The sequence below is a fragment of the Rhodnius prolixus genome, unplaced genomic scaffold (genome assembly GCF_049639745.1).
Source record: "Rhodnius prolixus isolate KJV_2025 unplaced genomic scaffold, Rpr scaffold_6, whole genome shotgun sequence".
Classification (NCBI taxonomy): domain Eukaryota; kingdom Metazoa; phylum Arthropoda; class Insecta; order Hemiptera; family Reduviidae; genus Rhodnius; species Rhodnius prolixus.
This window is the reverse complement of record NW_027411634.1, coordinates 38,647,488-38,671,406: the sequence shown is the minus strand read 5'-3', so window position 1 is coordinate 38,671,406 and position 23,919 is coordinate 38,647,488. Positions and strand designations below refer to the sequence as shown.

General features: G+C 34.9%; 2 protein-coding genes across 3 annotated transcripts in view; one reads left to right on the top strand and one right to left on the bottom strand.

The window, feature by feature from the left end:
* The window catches only part of Fbxl7 (F-box and leucine-rich repeat protein 7), a 162,860-nt gene extending 147,458 nt beyond the window's left edge, over positions 1–15,402 (bottom strand). Inside the window, exon 1 of one of the 2 annotated variants that reach the window (XM_074140338.1) lies at positions 14,961–15,402. The gene's annotated coding sequence lies outside the window, so the exon portion shown is untranslated. The remainder of the gene's footprint in view (positions 1–14,960) is intronic. The other variant, XM_074140333.1, reaches the window with a different exon arrangement.
* Positions 1–23,919, top strand: part of LOC141460397 (uncharacterized) — a 115,484-nt gene that overhangs the window by 45,577 nt on the left and 45,988 nt on the right. The gene's annotated exons all lie outside the window — the stretch shown is intronic.

Genomic DNA, 23,919 nt, shown 5'->3' with positions numbered 1-23,919 from the left:
TACTTTTTTTCTCACTTTTGAAACAAGAAGGTTTTCCAAGAAAAACGAATCACGTAGTTATTGAAGCTGTTTCACAGTTTCCCTCTGATTACTACTGTCAGATTTCTAACTGAAATTTACTTCAAACTCTGACCATTTGAATGATGATATTAAATACTTACTGATATTACGCAGTTTGTAAAACCATACAATGCACTTGAAAGAGAACATCTTGAAAGAAAGCTTATTCAAGCACACACACTAAACTTTGGATTTCTTAAGGACTATGGCCAAGCTGTGCCGCATTGGATGATTACAAGTGCCGCAAGCTGGATAAATCCAAGTTCCAAGCTGATCTTACTCTCAGTGCCCAAAAAGAAGCTGTGGTCCAGTCCAGTCTTCACTAGACTAGTGACTCTCTCGGCATATAATTGCACCGTCATGATGTGATTAAGAAATCATTTTTGACTATTTGTAGGATTGGTGCTTCATTAAACTGACGTAAATGAATTAACTTAACTGCTGCTAAGCGAAGCAGATTCTATCCCTGTCTCTATTTACCAACCCTTAGCTTTATGAACGTACGACGACATAAAAAGTGTCTCGAGTTTATATGTAACTTGATGGACAAAATATAATTCTGTGGCTTGGTGCAAGAAGTGCCAATGTCAAAAAAAGGATTACCAGTGTACGTCCTCTTTGGTTTACCTGGAGAGGGGAAATATTGATGCCAAATTTTGACATTGGCACTAGTAAGTTTTAGTAACTCATTTACTACTTTGAAATTGCCTTTGGCACCCCTTGCAAGAAAAATTCTGATGGTTAATATATCAAAACAGATCTTTTACTAATTTTTACCAAAATCTAACATTAGCACTTCTTGCACCAACCCACAGAATTAATGCCTTTTAAGGTGCCCCTATACCTGAGCGGCCTTATACGTGAACAATATCCATACAAATATTATTTGAACAGTAAATTTTACTTTATATTTCCTGAAGAATAAACATTTTCCAGATGATTGGTTGGACATCTGTTTGATAGGATTCCGGTTCGATACCCACAGTTGACTGCTAAATTTTTTTATACTGTTAAAATCCCGTTAAAAAAACAATATATGTTCCTATTTAATTAATCTTCCAGGAGCAGATATGTATCTTCTTTTACAAGCAATTAGTTGTGAATAAATTAAAAAAAAAAAAAAATCCACAATTAAATAGGTAGTAGTTAAAATATGCGCACGGGGGTCCAATACGCGGTGGTAATTTCCCATGTAGTCCTCCAGGTAATTGCTGTTCTACCTGAACCCACTCTAGTTTCACTTCCAATCCATCTTTACAATCTTCTAGTTCTTTTATTTTATTTTCTGTTTCTTTAGTTATTCTTTTAGACTTGTTTGGCTTTCTGGTAGTTTATTTTCTGTTTCTCTTTTAGATCAGATCAATCCGTTTTATTTTTTATTTATTTGTCTTAAACGAACCAAAGCTAACAATCTATTGGTAACCTGAGGACATCTTGGACGCATATTGATTAGTCGTCTAACCAATAACTTTTCTTGTTCTGCTTTTTCTTTCTTTCTTTTGGAATATTTTACTTGTTAAACACACATACAAAAAAATGATTTAATTTTGGTATTTTCTATTTTTTCGTATTTTTATTATTAAATTTTAAATTATATAATAATACACACAAAAATCAGGTTCAAACGCTCACTTGTCTTTCTAGTATGTTACTGTCTCTTACAATAGAGCTATGTAGACTTAAAATCTTAAAATTTCAATTCTCTGTTCAAGATTTTAAAACATTTATTTTCGTGAAATGTAAAAATCGAAAATTTGTTTCGTACCTATTTTGGGAGCTAAAGAGGGAAATTATAAACAAATAGAGGCGCCTTGGTAGGCAAGCGGTTATAGGCTAGACCCGCAATGCTAAGATGTATTGTTAGTTAGTGGGTTCGATTCCCCTGGTCTAGGCCTTGGTTTTTATTTAATGGTTAATATGAGAAATTTGCAGTAAAGTATGTTAGGCGGCTATAGGCTAGACCCGCAATGCTAAGATGTATTGTTAGTTAGTGGGTTCGATTCCCCTGGTCTAGGCCTTGGTTTTTATTTAATGGTTAATATGAGAAATTTATAGTAAAGTATGTTAGACGGATATAGGCTAGACCCGCAAAGCTAAGATGTATTGCGGTACTAGTATAGGCGTTGGATTTTATTTAATGGTTAATATGAGAAATTTGCAGCAAAGTATGTTAGGCGGCTATAGGCTAGACCCGCAAAGCTAAGATGTATTGCGGTACTAGTCTAGGCCTTGTATTTTATTTAATGGTTAATATGAGAAATTTATAGTAAAGTATGTTAGGCGGTTATAGGCTAGACCCGCAAAGCTAAGATGTATTGCGGTACTAGTCTAGGTCTTGAATTTTATTTAATGGTTAATATGAGAAATTTGCAGTAAAATATGTTAGGCGGCTATAGGCTAGACCCGCAAAGCTAAGATTTTAGCTTTGTTACATTTACTTAACTTTTCTTTTATACAAAGAAGTTTTATATATTTCTTGAGCCCAAAGAGCCTCTTAATTAACGGGGGGAATTTTCCAAAGAGATTAATTAACGTGTGAGAAATTCATCCATGATTCCTTGATCTATAAAAGTTGAACAGTTACTTATATCCCATCAAGCTTGCAAAATATGTTTTTTTAAAATATATGATGATGTATTTCGGTTAATATATGATCGGTTAATTAAATCAAATAATTATTTCGTCAATTATTTTTTATTTGTTTAAATAAAAATAATGAATAATTATTTAATTAGTTTTGGTGTTTTTTAAAAAAAAAGTAGATGGCGTCTTCAAGAAAATCAGTGAAAATGTATTTTCCACTAAAAAAACATAATGTTTCCAAAAAAAAATTCTGACATGGTTCTTACCAAAGAATAGAGGAATGCACAGACAGACAGATACAGTCTCCATAGTTACCAAGTTGTACTTTGCAAATTAAAAACTCATTATCTATGGACTGAATTACAATCTTTTAATAATTATTAGTTAAGAAATACAATTAATTGCTCCACCACTTACAGAACATTTGTAGAAACTTTTTACATCATCATCATTAACAACTCAGTCGGGGAGTGTCAAACGAATTTAATCGTGCACGGACAGGAGGGGAGCAGGGGAGGGCTTCAACAATTTATAGTTAAAAAACAAAATCATTCGACTCCTTCAGGCTCTTTAAATGATTCCTCTGAGCTAAATAGGATTTTACTCAATTTTTTTTCCGCTCCGTAATGAGAAACTAACTCCAACAATTTTTACTTCCTCTTACGTCAGAGGAAGAACTTTACGACCGTGTTAAGTTTTCTATTTCTCAAGATTTTACTGGAGATATCCAGTTTTGTGATACCATGAGTCCAAAAAAAAAATGAATAAAAAGTGATTATGACCAGTAATATGTATGTCTTGTGATGATGACGTGCCGAAGAGGCTTATACAAATGGTGCTACATGGCGGTAGGCGGTAGAAAGAGAGGCAGGCCAAAGCTACGTTGGCTGGACGGTGTGAAGGAGGATGCCCTGGCGTTGCTGGGCGGAAGTGACTGGAAAATGGCTGCCCGAAATAGGGAAGACTGGAGGAAGCATTTGACGGAGACCAAGGTTCGCTAGACGGACGGTCGCACCAAATAAGAAGAAGAAGAATATGTATGTCTGTCTGTTGAAAGTGTGATCCAGCATAACTCTAAAACCATACCGTCCAATAATATTAAGTTCAACTGGGTAACCCAAATAAAAGAATTTTTTATATATACGAGGGTCGTTTGAAAAGTCCGTGCAAAGTCAGAGAGATGCACTACTGGCGCGTATCGAGGTTATGTTTAGTTAGTAGCATCTCTTGGAAGAACACACACCAAGTTTCAGCCAGATCGGTCTATTTCTTTGTGTTTGGCATTCGTTTGAATCGAGGAAGTCGAGTGATTTTCAAAAAATGGACGAAAAAGAATTTCGTGTGTTGATTAAACACTACTTTATGAAAGGCAAAACGCCTCAGGAGACTAAAGAGAAGCTTGATAAACATTATGGTGACTCTGCACCTTCGATTAGAACAGTTTTTAAGTGGTTTCAAAATTTTCGGAGTGGCCATATGAGCACAAGTGACGCTGAACGTTCTGGACGCCCTGTTAAGGTTACTACTCCAGAAATCATTGATAAAATCCATGATATGGTGATGGATGACAGAAGAGTGAAGGTGCGTGAGATTGCTAGTGCTGTGGGCATCTCGAATGAACGGGTACATAATATTTTGCATCAACATTTGGACATGACAAAGCTATCCGCAAGATGGGTGTCGCGATTGCTCACGCTTGACCAAAAACGAAATCGTGTGAAGTGTTGCAAGGACGGTTTGCAGCTGTTCCAGAAGAATCCGCAGGACTTTAAGCGTCGTTTCGTCACTGTGGATGAAACATGGATACATCACTACACTCCTGAGACCAAAGAACAATCTAAACAATGTGTTACCAAGGGGGAATCTGCGCCAAAAAAGGCGAAGACCGTTCCTTCGGCCGGAAAGTTTATGGCGACTGTCTTTTGGGATTCGCAAGGAATAATCCTCATCGACTATCTGGAAAAGGGTAAAACTATTACAGGTGCATATTATTCATCGTTATTGGACCGTTTGAAAACCGAGCTGCAAGAAAAACGCCCACGATTGGCCCACAAAAAAAGTCCTTTTCCATCACGACAACGCACCAGCTCACACCTCAGCAGTTGTGGTCGCAAAATTAATGGAAATAGGGTTCCAACTCGTTTCACATCCCCCCTATTCTCCAGACTTGGCTCCCTCGGACTACTATTTGTTCCCCAATATGAAGAAATGGCTGGCGGGAAAAAGATTTTATTCAAAGGAGGAGGTGATTGCAGAAACGAATGGTTATTTTTCAGACTTGGACAAATCCTATTATTCGGAAGGGATCAACAAACTAGAGCAGCGTTGGACGAAGTGTATAAGCCTAAAAGGAGACTAAAAGGTTTACCCCAAAAAATTAAGTAGTTTTTATTTTTGCACGGACTTTTCAAACGACCCTCGTAAATGTTGGTTACAACCATCTTTGGGAAATGTAGGATCCTGTTATGTAATCCGTAAAAATCTAAATACAATTTTTGCTCATCGTATGAGGCCAATTTACACAACACTGACGTAGCCAGACTATACTCCTCATATTATAGCATTTATTATAGAAATATTCCTTAAAATATCTCGGATGTTCAAAACTATCTTCTACTTTCTCTACCATTTCCTGTGGCTAGTATATTGTTCCAACTTAGAACTTGCATTAATTTCTTCATTAAAATCATCCACAAAGCAATAGCCTACTTACTAAATCCTAATCAGCTCTATACTCTTTGTAATCTTTATGAAAATGAAGATTTATTCCATCTGTTTATTACCTGTCCGCTTTATGAATGCATGAGAACAAAGTATCTACCTCAACTATCTATCCCAACCACAATTAGCAGAAAGGAACAACTATTTCATTTACTGTCGCTGCAATTGAAATCCGACTGTTTAAATATTTACAATTACAACATAAATGTAGTAATGTTGCGCTCATCCATACTTAATCACTAATATAAGTTATAATGTAATGCTAAAATATTTAAGTTACAACTTAATTAAGAAGTTTATCTCTCATTTAGTATGATTATCTTTACATTATATGATTTATTATTTTCTTTATTTAAGTTATGTTAAATTTTTATCTGGTATTATTGGTTTAAAAAAGGATTTGTGTATGCAACACATTCTGTACACCATATTTGGTAAAAACAGAATTAAAAAACCTCTAAAACCAAAAAAATTACAGAAAATAGATCTAATTTTATACTGATTTAGTAAAAGTACAACTATCGAATCCGACAGTAAGGTTAAAATCAACTAATCAATGAAGTGCCAATTGACAAAATCGATTTGTCACTTTTTTAAAGATCACTTTTTGTGGGAAAATTTGATTAAGAACATTTTTGGCGGACTATCTTGTTCATTTCAACGTAGTGTATGGATTTATTGCGTATTGTAACTGAAATAATAATTACATTGAAATGGAAATTAAAATTTGAATTTTCCCCTAGAAAAATCGTATTAAGATAGTTTTGAGAAGCAAAAATGCGGGTAGACAGACAGCCTCCCTGAAAAGAAAAACATCATTTCCGGCTTTTTGTTTTTATTTTGAATTTAAGACGCGACACATCATCTTAGTTAACGTCCGGAGCTTTTTTTTTTTTTTTTTTTTTCAGTCCACTTCCAGCTTCAGACAGTTTCAGCTTCTCTTCTTACAGATAACACTGTCTGTAGCTGGAAAGTGAGCTGTAAAGTCGCTCCTCCTTGGGAAGAGAAAATCATTTGGTTGCACTAAAAGAAATCACACTAAATTTTCCAACAGCTGATCAAATTTTTGTGAAGTGTCCTTCAGAGATTTTCTTTATTTTTTTAGATTACCATATTCACCTAGATTAATCTATTAATTCTCTCTCTCTCTCTCTCTCTCTCACCCCCACCACTGATACATAATTAAAGTATACAAAATATTAATTAACAATAATTGCCATTATTACAATATTTTAATTAAATTATTGGTTATTTATATCAAGGACAATTTTAAGGTGATTATTAACCAAGTTAAGGAGGTTGTTCTGATATTTAAGTCCTTGCACTTTATGTCTCCTATTACGTCATATGTAGGCCTTGTATGGGCATCATGAAAATTAGTTCTTAACGTTATGTGTCTTATTATTTAGGGCGGACTCGGTTACAAAGAGGAACAATAAGTCTTGCACAATTCAAAGACTCATTAGCAGAAAAAAAGGAAAAAGAAAAATAAACTTTTCTTTCCTTTGAAGGACTTTAATGGATAGTTTTTCGTGAAAACCTATTTTTTGTGATACTATCAGCTGTTAAACGTTGCGCTTAAAATGGGCAACCCTTTCTCTAATAAACATTTTGGGGGTGTTTACAGTACTAGAGGAGGAAATACCCCTTTTTAGACCCTCTCATATAGGAGAGGTTTCTTAGATAAATTGCTCAGGGGTCTTAATACTGCTACACGACACCAGCAGATCTTAATGCATCATTTTAACCCCATTAACTGATAACAATGATAGCTTATTGATAACATAAATTTGTTTCAGGTAAGTGACCAACAATATTCTTGAGAGATACCATCGGTGACGTGGAAGAGGAGTGCTACCATGTAATGAGTGAGTGCGTCACATAAATTACGTATTTCGCAGTAATAATTACAACAAATGTTTCCTTTATTTAAAAAATTTTCACTGGCACCGTAGTGCTACAAAGTAAATATGTACAATAATAAATAATAAGGCACCACGGTAGCCGAGCGGTTAAGAGGCGAGACTGCAAAGCTAATATGTATTGTGGTACTGGGTTCGATTCTCCGGTCTAGGCTTTGTATTTTATTTAATGGTTAATATGAGAAATTTACAGTAAAGTATGTTAGGCGGTTATAGGCTAGACCCGCAAAGCTAAGATGTATTGCGGTACTAGTCTATGCCTTTAATTTTATTTAATGGTTAATATGAGAAATTTATAGTAAAGTATGTTTGCTAGTCGCCTCCGTCCACGACACCTAATTTGGTAGTTAGACGTAAAGCCCCGCCTGAAAAAATAGGCAATAACTTTACTTTACTTTAATAAATAATACCTCCTTCCACTGAAGACTATATAGTTGATGTTTCCATCTGTGCAGAGATCTCTCAGTTAATGCTCAGCATCCCCCTTTATTAAAAAACATATATTTTTTTCTGGTGATCTCATTTTATTTAATAAACAAACCGAAGAGAGGATTTAGTTACAATCTGTGTAGGAGATTTGAAGATTTAGTTTAAGATTTGGAAAGATCGTAGTTTTGTTTTTTTGTAAACCCCTCTCCGTCATTTATAACCAAGGGTACAACTTCTAAGGGATAGGAAAATAAATAAGGCGAGAGACATTTCAAAGTAAAGATTTTTAATAATGTTTAAATAGGTTAAAATATGACCAAGAAATCGAAACAACAATTCCCCCCTTCAGTTCCTCCTCACCCCTCCATGCACACACACACACACTCACATACACCCCGCTAAAGGCTATTTAAAAACGTTACATTCTTCTGTATCTTCTATCTCAGTCTAACCCTCATGCTGTTTGTTGGTACATCTTGTCTCACCAATCAGTACACGACAGACTATTAAAGTACAAGGTTACTTCGATTTTTTTTATTTTCCTTTGCATACTTTTATATTTAACTACAACTATGTTTTATCTAATCGATAGTAGAAATCGATTATATACTGCTTATTTTGTTTGAGAAGTATTTATGTAAGGAATAGTTTCATCTAGCCTGAAATTCTTCACTACAGTATTGTTTATTGTAGTTTGAAAAGCCATTAAGCTTAAACCCAAGCTAAAAACGGAAAAATTAGTTTAATAAATTGAGCACTTCCGCTCACCCTATTTCCTCTGCGAATTTGAAATTTTATCCACAAGATGGCATTTCTATTAGTATTATAACAGTAATCTTAAAGTAACTATTAAATGACACTTAAGAGGGCGCCTTACCCTTTAGAATTTCTTTAATAGCATTTCCTGTCTACTTCAGATAAAAGCACACAAAGTTAAAATAAATTTTATTGGAAAAATTTTCGTGAAAAATCTTTAAAAATCGACAAAGTAAACTGGCACTTCCGGTTGGTTGATTTAATCTCAAATATTTGGTTACCAGTTTCCATGGTATCGTCGATTTGATATATCAAATTCAAACTATCGTTTTTTTTGGGAGGGGGGTTTCTATCACGCGTTTTTTTTTTTTTTTTGGTATCCCTGACTTGTTTCGGACATTCATCCATCATCAGAGAGATAGATTATGTGTATTATTCAAAATAATGGAATCGGAAAAATATTTTGTAAAAAAATAATAAAACAAACAAAAGCACAGTTTTTCCGGACCTAAAAAAAAAAAAATCTTAAAACGGATATTTCCGGTGAAAAACTATAAATCGATAATCTCTGCACTATCGCAAAAGCCTTATTTTAATAGTTTAATTTAATCGATAAAATTAAAATTTCTTTTAATTCACTTTTTTTAAAAATTTATCGATTATTGAAGAAAGGAAGACTGTTTAATTCAAAAAAATCTTTACAACTTTTTTTTTTTTTGAGGTTATTGGCTTGCCAAGGACATTCTTGTCTGCTGGAAGGTTCTCCAGTTCCAGCTGGAAATTTTAATGCTTGAATATATAATATATTTCATTTTATTTTAACTGGAATTAATTTATATATTTATTCTTATTTAAAGAATCGATGTAAATTTTTATCGTTATATTTCGTTCACCCATTTTTGGTCTAAAAACCTTTATTTCAACAACCGTTTCGGATCAAAACCAGAGTCCATCCTCAGTGCCTACAAAATGTTTTAATATAACATCAATATAGACTATAAATAAAATATAAGAAAATTTATTATCTGTAGAAGTTTTTTATTTTTATTAATTTTGAATTTTACACCTATGTTATATGCAGGGTGTTCATTTTAAGACGGCTCAAATGCTTTTCATGCTTAAACGGTTGTTCTGTGCGAAAAATGATAGAGGAAAAATTTGTTGCCTGCCACCTCTAGTTTCAGAATATGTGACTTAATTTTAGATTCCTGCCCGCATATGCGGCTGACGCGCGACCAAAAGTGAGGGTTTGCAGTTGACCTTCATTTTCGTATACACAGTTTTAAAGAGTATAAAAAGTAATGAAAGAAACCGGAAACCGCAATTCGATATCTTGAAAATTAAAGGTGCTAGGCCAATTCAAAATCTGGTATTTTTAATCATAGTTCAATTTTTTTAACTTGTTATCAAAGAGAAAGAAGATCACGCGATAGGTCATTTTTATGTATTTTTTCATCCCCTTTCTACTAAAAATATTGCCAAGCCAGTAAAGCTAGTATTTTTCTTAATATCGGGAAATAAGTCGTTTTCAGAGTGATTTCTCTAAGAAAAATCAAATGTTAAGAGCTTTAGGTGTTCTCAAGCATACATAAAATGGCTAAAAATTAATTTTACATCTGTTACAAACAAGAAGGTTTAATAATTATTTGGCAATTTTGGGAGAGTTGCTTTTAATTACCAAAAAAATTGGAAACCTCCTGCCACAAATTTAACTGATCAATATCTTTCATGTAAAGGATCAAACTTATTCCTTAATTTATCAAACAATGCACTTTACGCAACTTGTGAAGCATTGTACTGTGCCTTCAAAGGTGCCTCCTCTGGCTCGCAAGCCAGCTTAGCCAGGAGGTTATCAACTGCTCTCTGTATCTGAGGAGCCACCTTTGAAGGCATAGTACCTTTAATTTTGAAGATATCTAATTGCAGTTTCCGGTTTCTTTCATAACCTTTTATACTCTTTAAAACGGTGGATATAAAAATGGGGGTCAACTGCAAACCCTCACTTTTGGTCGCGCGTCAGCTGCGTATGCGGGCAGGAATCTAAAATTGTCACATATTCTGAAACTAGAGATGACAAGCAACAAATTTTTCCTCTATCATTTTTTGCTCAGAACAACCGTTTAAGCATGAAATGCATTTGAGCCGTCTTAAAATGAACACCCTGTATATCGCAAAATTAGACAAATACGATGATTCTGCATCACAGTCATGTACAACATGAAGGTGTATCTGACTTCACATACAATTAAATAATTATATATTATAAAATATTTGAATTATGTACGTGTTATTTTATATTTAAAAATTCTTTGTGATTCTGTGAATGGACCCAGAGTGGTTCGAATTGTTTATTTAAAAACAAGTTCAATGAACAAAAATAAACAAGGGATTTGCTCAGGGAATACTGTATTCGCTCGCGGAGATCCCGGATTCGAATCCAGGCTGTTGGCTCTTAGATTTTTTTTCTCTTCCCAGGAGCTTCTTACAGCTCACTAAAGTGATGTGGGAAGGTGTTGGTCCTGTAACGGAAACCGGCAGTGCGCTGGTGAAACGGATATTGACTCCGGACGCCAATGAACTTAGATGTTGACGCGACAATAAAAACAAAAATGTTCACTAAGGCCTCTTTTTAGAACTAAGTAAAAAGTTCAAGTTTCCTCTCATTTACACGAAATCTTGTGTTAACTGTAGACTCACACGACTTTATATTTCTTAAAAAGCTTCAAGTTCTAAATTATGTATTCATTCAACAATGAATTATTAAAAAAAAAAAAAAAAAAAAAATTCTCCAGCGTTTTGGTGAGAATCGTGTCCATTAATACCCCGATAGAAAATTTGGAAAAATACCAATTAAAAACATTTTTACAAACCGAATTTCTAGTTTTCGCAAACCTTAAAGTGCATTTTAGCTGCATACTGAACTCTGCATAATATTCCTTCTTACGACTATTAACAGGAAATGAAAATAACGGATGAGATAAAGATAATATATCCATTCGATTTATGTGCTTTTGCTACTTTACTCTTAGGGCCTTGTTCTGGGGGATGTAAGAAGGAAGGAAGTGGAAGGAGAGGTTCTAGCGTGTAATTGGCCAATTATCTAATCTCCATTTTGAAAAAGAGATAGATGAAAGTAAGTTATATAGTTGTTTAGACGTAACTCGTTGGAGTATAGCCCACGCCATTGAAGTGGGCATCAAGATACGAAATTTACGGTCAGAATATTCTCTGTACGCAAGTTTGTTTGTGCGTTACATAAAATAATAGACAAATTATCAGTAATAGTTTAATTTTTTTAAATAATTTTCTCTTGAAGGAAGTTGGAATTCTTTGATTGATTTGGGCGCCACTAAGGGTGAGAACCGACAATAAGCTCATAGATTAACACTGCAAACCGGAAATACAATTTTATTAATTAAATTCCGTTTCAAAGTCTAATGAGTCAGAAAAAAAAGCAGTTTTATAAAAATTATTCTGCGAATTATATTTTGTAGTAAGTAAGCATAAACTCAATTTTGTAGTAAGTTCAAAGTTTATATATTTCGAATTGGTGCCACGGCAAGAAACTACGTAGTAATAAATAATCAACAAACTCGATAGTGCCACATTACTGAATCTATTTTTCAGTTTCAAAGGACCTTAAAACGAATGTATTCGTTGATAACTCGATACCAGAATTTTGATGTGATCTTATCAAAACTTATCTTGCCAGAACTTAAAAATAAATTTATTTATCATTGCACTATAGGTGACTGACTATAATATCTACTAGAACCGCAAAGCATAGATGTATTGCGGGATTAGTGTTCGATTCCCATTATATTAGTCTTAAGAAATCATTAATATGTAGAACCGCAAAGCATAGATGTATTGCGGGATTAGTGTTCGATTCCCATTATATTAGTCTTAAGAAATCATTAATATGTAGAACCGCAAAGCATAGATGTATTGCGGGATTAGTGTTCGATTCCCATTATATTAGTCTTAAGAAATCATTAATATGTAGAACCGCAAAGCATAGATGTATTGCGGGATTAGTGTTCGATTCCCATTATCTTTGTCTTAGATTCTTATTGTGTTAATATTAGAAATTTATAGTAATCTAAATATGCTAGCCTTTTTTAAGCTCCCTGTTTGATATAATTCTGTTTAGGAAAAATGCTAAAAAAATCTGTAAAAGAACCCAAATTAGAAAATAATTTTCTTGTGGGGACGAATTTAAAATGTTCTGTGTCGTAACTGTCGGAAAATCAAATTTCAGAAATAAAATCTACTCTAAAAACAAATTGTACTAAAAAAAAATTTTTCTCGTTAAAAGAAAAATTTAAGTATAGAAAATTGATACGTGTGTACCTAATACAGCTTTTTTTGAAGCAGTAAGTGAACGATACAAGTTGAAAGAGGTTATCAAACCAATTTCATCCATTTGTATTAGATTAGTGTAATCAAAATGGATATTCAGGAATAATTCGTGAAAAGCTCACAAATGAAAAGCTTTTGTTCAAATGACTAAGCGCTGTGCTGAAGAGCTCTAAGTAGACATTGTTCCTCTGGGATTGGGGTGGGGGCGAATAGGGAACAAAAAGCAATGAACGTTTATATTATTAATTATGGCCCCTTATCCACCTTGTAAAAGGGGCCATAGGATTAGGTTAATAAATGAAAGGTAGAAAATAAATAAAAAAAAAATAACACTTTGCAGGTTCTCCTAGAGATATGGGTGGTCTGAAAACTTGTAATTGATCCTTCCTTCCTTTCGTAGACGGAAGGATCTGTTACAAGTTTTTGCCCGTTGCGACAGCTTGTAAAAGGATAGCTTCTACGGTTTTTCCTTATGCAGTAGTGGATTGGCCGACCGGGTATGTACAGTAAAGGGAACCAGGGTATCATCCATCAGGACTTTCGGCATGAACCTAAAATGTAGTTGTACTAAAAAGAACCTAGGAAATTTGATCGAAATACAATGACAGGAGAACGACTCCTTTGTCAAGGACGAATGACAGGACTAGACTTGCTGGGGGAAAACGGTATGCGGGTCCCTGGTATGTTAGTAATTTGTTTGTTTGCCTGAAGAATGTTTGTGGGGGTAGTTTTTAGGGCCGACTTCTCAGGGAATGGGGAGGCCTACAGAGAATTCTTTTTAGTACAATTTTAGTCTGTAGTGTCCGTGAGTATGTGGTGTGTATTGTGTTCATTGCCTGGCCGAGAGTGTGAAAAAAGGGACAGATTCTGTTCAAGCTCTAAAATATTTTGTACGGCCCTTCCCTTGTAATATTTTTAAAATATTACATTGTTTCAGGCTGTTTTGATTTAGCACCAGAATAGCTTGAGCCTCACCACGGATACACAATACTGCTTAGTGCGTTTACTAAAATATAAATCACAGTTACACCTTCTAAGAATTGATTTATCTTGCAAGTTTATTCCATTCTGAACAATCTTATAAAAAAAAGAAAGAGAGAGACTTTAACGCCGGGACAAGTACAACAATATTAAATAAACAAAAAAACAAAGAAAAAAAGTGGATATTGAAACAAAAAACAAAACAAAAATTGTAGAAGTGAAGGTGGAAGCCCTTTGAAAAAGTGAAGGGCTAGTAAATAACATCAAAGCAATGGTATGTGTGCGGGACCATTGACTGTCAGGGTCACCATAGCATTTACTGCACAAAGATACTTTGAAAGCCCCCCCCCTAGAGGTGCAAAACAATTTTTTTTTTAAATAATTGTTCAAATTATTTTTGAAGTACATTCATCCTCAAATAACGGAGTAATTTCAGAAGTGGTTATAATAGTTATTTAAAAAAAATATAGTGTACAGTTAGAAGTTCAAGTTTTTAAGAAAATTTGAAAAGTGGGGAAAGAAAATAATAAAAGATTTCCACGAACTTGAAAAGTTCAATAACATGAACGGTTCCAATAATAACTCGCATTTCTTTGGGTTGGACTTACTTTATTTTTTTTACAAAATATAAGTACAGTTTTAAGGAAATAATAAATATCAGATGTTTTTTTAGTTTAAAAAAAAAAAAACGGAAGCTGTTTTTACGACTATTCCTAATATTAGTTTTTGGAGGAGAAGAAGGGAGGGAAGCGGACACATTCCAGTAAAACCAGAGAGGGAAGTAACACTAGTAGTTCGGGATATAAATGTTTTTAATTTAGGATGACCTCTTTTCTATTGGTACCTTGTTTTTTTTTAAAGGAGCTTTTAATTATTTTAAGTTTTACTTTATTAATTGTCTTTATTTTGACGGGAATAAAAATATAAAGATTTAATTAAAATAAAATAAATCTTTTATAGAAACTAAAGCTTGGTGAAGGGTGGAACACATTCCTGTGTCGCCTGTAAATGGATTTAGGAATTGAAGGGGAGTTATAGCAGTACCATAGAATTAAAAGGAATCGCAAATACAATTTAGTCCTGTATTGTTCCAGAATTTTTCCATAAAAGATCAGAAAAAACAAAAGAAAAACTAGAAATATTCACCTGGTTTATTGTAGAGTTTTCCAAATTTGACATATTATTGTTGCAGTTGTTAACATAATTTTGTTTTCTTTGACCAAACAAAGGATTTTCTTTTAAATGAACACTGAGTAAACACTTGTTTTTGTTTTTGTACAACAAGAATTTTGATGTCTTATAGTTTAAAAAAAAAAAAGAAGAAACACTTCAGCCGATTTAAATTTTAAAGAGAGAGAGAGATTGTGCGGACCGTTAAGAATTCTCTGTTCTTGTCTTTAAGATTTAAAGAAAACTATAACCACACGAGAAATATTGATGGAATAAACGGCACACGCATAAAAAGTGTATTTTCTTAAATTAAGAAGGAAAAAAAGGCGCACAGAGGTTTCTACCGTGATTCTATTTGACCCCTGGTTGTACATTAGACTGATATCCCCACTATGAGCTGCAAGTTTTGTGCTTAACCCCCACCTACAGTCCAACAATTTTTTTTTTACTTCAACAACGTCATCTGATGTTATGCAGCACGGTGAGGAAGAGGAGTGTGGTGAGGCGAGACAGTGCTGATGGAGAAGGGAGCTCGAATAGTCATGGTGGGGGAGAATCACAAAACTGGCTGGCTGTGGGATAGGTTTTGTTCCTTGGGCAGGTTTATATCTGCTGCTGCCGCTGCTGTAGCTGCTGTTGTTGTTGTTGGTCCTCCCTGGGGGCAATAAGGACTCTTAGGGGCCAGCTAGTACAGTCAGTGCAGTAAAGTTTTGTTCTAACCTTACACTCTTCCAGCTATTTAGAAGGTACAGTCTGGTGTTTATTAGGCCGTTACTCTGTGTTCAACTTTAAGAGAGAAGCAAGAAGAGTTTCTGTGTGTGAGTGAGATAGAAAGAGACACCACATATGATGCATTTACTTTGTGCAAGCCTCATGTCACACAATGCACTTTCCTACATCTGACTGCAACAATCACATGCATTCCTCTTTCTAATATTCTCAACATTTTAACTCACCAAAAATTATCTTCAAAACTCCCAAATTTTTTGAGCCATTATACTCTAACAGTTTGTAACCATATATTATACTGAAATTCAATCATAAATGTTAGCCTAAAAATACTCTCTACTGGAGAAGTCTAGCGGAAATGGGGCACAAACAAGATCTTTCTGGATGAGTCTTAACAAAATTTACTCAACATATCTCCTTGGTTTGTACGGAAGTTTCCAGCTAAAGGCTGCCCTAAAGGGGTTATAGGGTATAAAGTTCTAGGGCAATCCCTTTTGAGGTAAAGCATCTAAATAGGGACACATGCATTGCATGGGCAATGATAGCCTCTGTAGGTTCTGTCAGGAAGAGAAGGAGGAAACGGGCACTGCACTTGTTATGTCAGTGTGAGGGCCTAGTATGGCTAAGGATGTTACTTCTCGGGGAGGAAAAACCAAGGCCTGTGGAGCTTTACCCAGGAGTCGCTCTCCAGCATTAAGAGTCTGATTAAAAGGACAGGTCTGGGAGGGTGAACTTTAGAGTGAGAAGAGCCACAATAGATCCAAAGGGGTCGCAGTGGCGTAGGCCTTGAGGCCGCCCTAGTCTAATCTAATCTAAATGGGGACTAAAGGCGGAATCGCTTCATAAGAAGTGCGGACAGGACAATGAAACACTCTCTGTTCCATTCCCTAGGAGAATACGCCAATGGTTTCTTATGTTTGATGTCTAAAATCTTAAGCAGAAAGTGGAAGTCTTCGCTTGTATAACAAGATAATAAAATTCTTTATTGCTTATAGTGCGCACTGTATAAATAAATAGTAGAAGCTATTGACAACCAGTCAACTTGCAGCAGCAACATCAACGGTCTGGAGCTAAACAGTTTTTAAGGTTTCAAAAAAAAAGTCCAGTTTCGAAACAGTGACGCTAATAACACATTACTTCCTTCTTTACATTCATAAATTATCTTCCTACCTTTATTCACACGCGATGTACTTTCCCTCATATTTGCCTCTGTAGCACAGAAAATACAATAGTTAACTACCTCCTGAGGGCATATCCCACATAACTGGGAATAATTCCACGTTCGGCCTCCACAAATCAACATCCTATTTACAGCTTCTACCGTCATTCCATGCTTAAAAACTTCTCCCCTCATCTTTGTCTAGTAATATTTTCCTTGAATATCTTGAACATGCACAATAAAGCATGTATAAATAATATTTGAACCTAAAAAATATATAACTAAATCGTTGAAAACTAATTTTTTTTAAAAAATAGTCGAAAATTGTCTGTAAATCTTCAGTTTTAGGTACGTAATAATTAATCCTAATTAAAACTGTCCGGTAAGACAGTTGTATAAGGGTTGATCGTCAAAAACTGCACAAATAAAGGGTAACGTTGAAAAACACCCAATTTTGGCAATTTTTTTCTCTTTTTCTATAAAAGATAAAATTCCCAAATTTTCTTTATAATGTAGGGCAAATCCTCCTTTATAACTGTAACCCAGATCTTATAGATTTCAAGAAGGCGCCACAGTAGCCGAGCGTTTAGAGGCGAGACCTGCGAAGCTAATATGTATTGTGGTACTGGGTTCGATTCCCCGGTCTTAGGCCTTGGATTTTATTTAATGGTTAATAAAAGTAGTTTACAGTAAAGTATGTTTGCTAGTCGCCTCCGTCCACGACACCTAATTGTGGTACTTGGACGTTAAGCCCCGCCAGAAAAAAATAGGCGATTACTTTACTTTTTTTACTTTTACTTTATAGATTTCGAGAAATACGTTGCTGAAAATGGGCTATATTTATTAGGTGATAAGGGTCCGCCACAGGAATTAAGCGAATTTTCTCCCCTATAAAATGTTTCAAATTAAAAAGCTACAGGATATAACATGTTCGCACAATATGAACTGCAAGTTTTTCATTGAATTTTCTTTCCATCACCTTTGCCGTGTACGAGGGTCGTTGGAAAAGTCCGTGCAAAAATAAAAACTACTTAATTTTTTGGGGTAAACCTTTTTTATTTTTCAACATAGTCTCCTTTTAGGCTTATACACTTCGTCCAACGCTGCTCTAGTTTGTTGATCCCTTCCGAATAATAGGATTTGTCCAAGTCTGAAAAATAGCCATTCGTTTCTGCAATCACCTCCTCGTTTGAATAAAATCTTTTTCCCGCCAGCCATTTCTTCATATTGGGGAACAAATAGTAGTCCGAGGGAGCCAAGTCTGGAGAATAGGGGGGATGTGAAACGAGTTGGAACCCTATTTCCATTAATTTTGCGACCACAACTGCTGAGGTGTGAGCTGGTGCGTTGTCGTGATGGAAAAGGACTTTTTTGTGGGCCAATCGTGGGCGTTTTTCTTGCAGCTCAGTTTTCAAACGGTCCAATAACGATGAATAATATGCACCTGTAATAGTTTTACCCTTTTCCAGATAGTCGATGAGGATTATTCCTTGCGAATCCTAAAAGACAGTCGCCATAATTTTTCCGGCCGAAGGAACGGTCTTCGCCTTTTTTGGCGCAGTTTCCCCCTTGGTAACCCATTGTTTAGATTGTTCTTTGGTCTCAGGAGTGTAGTGATGTATCCATGTTTCATCCACAGTGACGAAACGACGCTTAAAGTCCTGCGGATTCTTCTGGAACAGCTGCAAACCGTCCTTGCAACACTTCACACGATTTCGTTTTTGGTCAAGCGTGAGCAATCGCGGCACCCATCTTGCGGATAGCTTTGTCATGTCCAAATGTTGATGCAAAATATTATGTACCCGTTCATTCGAGATGCCCACAGCACTAGCAATCTCACGCACCTTCACTCTTCTGTCATCCATCACCATATCATGGATTTTATCAATGATTTCTGGAGTAGTAACCTCAACAGGGCGTCCAGAACGTTCAGCGTCCCTTGTGCCCATATGGCCACTCCGAAAATTTTGAAACCACTTATAAACTGTTCTAATCGAAGCTTCTCTTTAGTCTTCTGAGGCGTTTTGCCTTTCATAAAGTAGTGTTTAATCAACACACGAAATTCTTTTTCGTCCATTTTTTGAAAATCACTCGACTTCCTCGATTCAAACGAATGCCAAACACAAAGAAATAGACCGATCTGGCTGAAACTTGGTACGCGTCAGTGGTGCTATCTCTCTGACTTTGCACGGACTTTTCAAACGACCCTCGTAGACGCTTTAAAGTTAAGGCCAATGTTTAGCACATTGAAGGTCTTTTCTTACTTTCATTTGCTCAGCGTTTCCTCTATCTTTGGCCGGTCCTAGCCGCCCTTTGTAAAGCTTCTTTAATGATTTTTATTGGTGAAACGTTTTCGTCGAAGATTCACAAACCATAATTTCATCGACCTAGGGTGTTTCGAACTAAGGATAACAATGGTTAAAATTAAATATTTTTTTTTAACTAGTTAAATTAAACAAAAGAAAGACTTTTTTGAAAAAAAATTAATCTTATATTTTAAAAGTGACAGGTCTTTATTAATAATTATAAAATAATAATATACACATACTTTTTTTTATTGGTTATATATAAAAATATTATATATAAAAAGTTAAAAAAAAAATTAATAAAACCGTTAGATGATGGTTTATTTTTCATTTTGAAGACGTTAATTCTGGATGAATGAACCACCAGCTCTCTCTTCCCCCAATCTGGAGTAGAGAATTCTTCAAAGTGTTTAGGATAATTTAAATTTTAGAGAAAATAGTACAGATTTTCAAGAGAAATTAATTTTATGAATGAAACTAAGAGAAAGTCGTGTGGGTGTTCACTTAAAAAAAAAAAATTTAACAATGAATTCAATTTCTTATAAACGATTCAATAAAATTGTTGAAATGAGCATACTAGTGCGTTAAAGTCACTTAAAATTTTTCGCACATTAAACTCACTTACAAGGAATAAATATCTTTACCAATCTTTTGTCCTTATTTATTTATAGTATTATTAATGTCTTTCCACAATTCATGAAATGAAATTTTATAAAAACTTGGCACCAAAAAAAAAAAATAATCAATCGATTAATTAATCTGTTCAATCGATTTTCCTTAAATTTGAATGAATTACAGTTGGAATTCCGATTATGGCACCCTAAAGAGGAGTTTAACCCATCAATCCCGTAGAACTGCCTTGAATAGCATTTTAAGGGGGGGGGGGAAATGCTACAAATATATGTGATAGATCCTGAAGGACCACAGTAAATTACGTTTAATAGATAGGATACTTGAAGAAAAAATTAGGCAAGTCCAACATCTGAGGCCACTGGCGCCCAGTTACAGACAACATCTTCCATCAATTAGCGTGCCTGTAAATAAAGCTCCTGATGAAGAAGAAAATCTAAGGACCAGCAGCTGGATTCGAACCCGATTTCTCCTCGTGAGAATCCTAGTACGCTAATCCCCTTAATGATAGAATACTTGTTTCTAGTTTGATTTTTGTTTGAATAAATCTTCATTGGTCAATAAGTTCTGCGGGCATAGCTGAGGGTTATACAATTCACATTCTCTCTCTTCAGATTGCCAATTTATATATTCCAACTGTCAATCCACCCAGCTAACCGCAACAGATCTTGGAGACTCTCAAGACGTGGGCTATTCCCCGTGAACTTGCTTACACTTTCTTGTTCTCAATTTATCATAAATGGTAAACCACAATGCACGATTGTAAAAGTAAAAAAGAATCCCCTGTCAATATTTATCATAAAGTAACCTTATTCCACTATATAGCCTCTCTATAATTATTATTATTATTGATATGCAAGAATCCTTCAATTGGTAGACTTAGCACTACGATTTCCTTTGATCAAATGATGTCCCTGATCAAAATTATCTTCTTTTTTTTCGGAAAAAGTAAGTAAGTAAAGTAAAGTAATTGCCTATTTTTTCAGGCGGGCTTAACGTCCAACTACCAATTAGGTGTCTTGGATGGAGGCGACTAGCAGACATACTTTACTGTAAATTTCTCATATAAAACATTAAATTCGATTCCAAGGCCTAAGACCGGGAATCGAACCCAGAACCACAATACATATTATCTTTACAGGTCTCGCCTCTTAACCTCTCGGCTACCGTGGCGCCTTTTTCGGAAAAAGTTTTCAATTTAAAATCGAAGATCTACGTGAGTGTAGTCTTTTTTAAGAAAATCGAAGGCGACAGTTTTAAGAAAATCTGTGGAAAAGAGAAAAGCCACTTATTGACTCCTTACTGCGGAAGAAATAACCAATTGGAACATTCATTGACTCCGTGTTTTGGAGTTACATACGCACAGAATTACGCTTGCGATCACGCTGGAAATACTTTTTGTAGTAAGAAAAAGTTCATTTGTAGTCTTTAAACAAAAATGGACGTAAGAGAAATTTTGTAGACCTTCTTAAGAAAGAAAGATTTCATTGTAAATTTCAGTCCTAATTTCTTGCCAAGCAGCTTTCCACCTAGGGACTACGTCATCTTCAGGGCTTATGCTATTTGTAAGCGAGCGAAGGCGCCTGCACCTAGATGCGGGAATTTTAGAAAGGGTTATCCTCTAGTGTCCTTCGTTTGCAGGACCCACCACCTCGTCAGGTGGGGTCGTCAAGGCCATGAGAACCGAGAACCCTAAAGAGGGCCGAAGATAAGAACACCGATGGAACCAACCCTAAAGTGAAGATGAAGAAGAAAACTCTGTTGAAGAAGAATAGTTAAATAATATTTAAAGTATACAGGTTGTTCTCTCTTCTAGCCAGCTGATGAATGAGATGCACTGCCCTTATTGGCTGAAAACAAATGATCTAAACACCACTACGAAGGTAATAGATGTTCTGGCGGGAACAAGAAACGATGGCGGGAAAGATGATATCAACCACCAACCGAATGTTGAGTACGACCGAACACTATTTGACAATTACAATATACCCTATACCAAAAACATTCAGGACAGCAGACAGACCAATCTTAGATGTTAACAATGTAGTTGTCAGTAACCGGAAGCCCTGAAGATGATCCAGCCTCTAGATCGAAAGCTTGGCAAAAAAAAATAAAATAAAGACTGAAATTGACAATAATCCTTCTTCCTTCCTGATTACTGAATCAGTCACCAAAAACAATGAACAATGAGCTCTACAATGTAGAAGAGCTTCTTAAGTGAATAGAATTCCCAATCAGGATGATCCTCATTTCACAGGAGGTTTCTAATTAGCAGGACACTTGAGGAGGGAAGAAAGTACAGACTATGTGACATTTTTACCTTCAGTTTTTTGTTTTTTGTTTTGTTTTTGGTTAACCAAAAATTAGAACTGTTTTGTTTATGTTTAGATAAGATGTTAACAAACCATATGCCTGTTATAAATAGAGTAAATATGTAAATAGAGTAAAAATCTCGAGATACATCTATATATATCTATAAATATTCCATGTTCTAAGATAAGTTTAGTAAATCATATCTAACTTTTCTAGTAAATAGACCATCTAATTTTCTTTGTTAAGGTGTAAAAACCTATTTACACACAAGGGTTGTAAATTAGTCCTTTTATATTTACAAGCATAATTCGTAAAGGCTTGTTAATTGTTGTGTCTAGTTCTACGTTAATAAGTAACTAAAGTTAAGTGAAATAGTATTCAGGAACTAGGTAACATTTATAAAATAAAATAAATAAAATAAATATATTGTGAATAATTGCACAGTTTTTTTCTTCAATTAATGTAGTTTATATATTTTCTTTAAGTTTTCCCTCAACTATAATCGTAAAACACGCTATGACATCACCTTAGTGTGAAGGAATAAGCAATTGTGGTATAACGTGATTGTGAATGGTTTTGAAGAGGCGCCACGGTAGCCGAGCGGTTAGAGGCTAGGCCTGCGAAGCTAATATGTATTGTGGTACTGGGTTCGATTCCCCGGTCTTAGGCCTTGGATATTATTTTTTATATGAGAAATTTATAGTAAAGTATGTTAGGCAGTTATTAGGCTAGACCCGCAAAGCTAAGATGTATTGCGGTACTAGTCTAGGTCTTGTATTTTATTTAATGGTTAATATGAGAAATTTATAGTAAAGTATGTTAGGCAGTTATTAGGCTAGACCCGCAAAGCTAAGATGTATTGCGGTACTAGTCTAGGTCTTGTATTTTATTTAATGGTTAATACGAGAAATTTATAGTAAAGTATGTTTGCTAGTAGCCTCCGTCACCACGACACCTAATTTGGTAGTTGGACGTAAAGCCCGCCTGAAAATGAAGAATGGTTTTGAAGGCTCAAAAAATCAATTTTCAGGAACTAAATAAGAGTTATGAGAAAATTAAGTACTTATACCTTCTAGTGTAAAAAAAAAAACACGTAAACCTGGAGACAGGAAGTCCATAAACAGGATGCAGTTTTGGAAAAAGGAGAACCCAGAAGAAGGACTGTTCGAAGATAATCAGATACCTATTAATGTGACTAGTGTTTGACTGGTTCTTTTTTGGCCGCTAAACTTGAGAGAAACTATAAACAAGAGAGCAGTTAAGTTGTCTTTTATTGGTAAGGCTATGTTGTCGTTGCTTTCTAACGATTGTGGCATTATGCTGAACCTAAACTATAGTGCTATAATAGAGTTAGGTGTGTTCCCCGTGTGCTAGACAATGAGAGCTATATCTTCAAGTTGATGGTTCACTTGTTCCCCTTTGATGGATTTGTGCGGATAAAACTTCAATGGATGGATGGTCAACTTTGACCTCGCTTTCATGTTCATTATTATTACTAAGGGCCGTTAAAGTAGTTTGGACTTAAGCTATAGTTATAAACCAGTCTATTCGCTATTGAATATGCAATCAATCAATCCCACAGATTATTGACTTTTACAACTGTTGAGTTTTTTCTAATTTTGTGGGTTTACTATCATTTATTTAACAATAGATTTGTTTTGAAAAATAAAAATTGAAAATGAGATAGGACATTTTTCATTAAAAAGAAAAAAACACCTCTCAAAAAGGATATACCCCGATTAATGTCCCTCACATGTCTAGGGTATTACAGAAATATAAGTGGAAGTCGAAAGCTCTA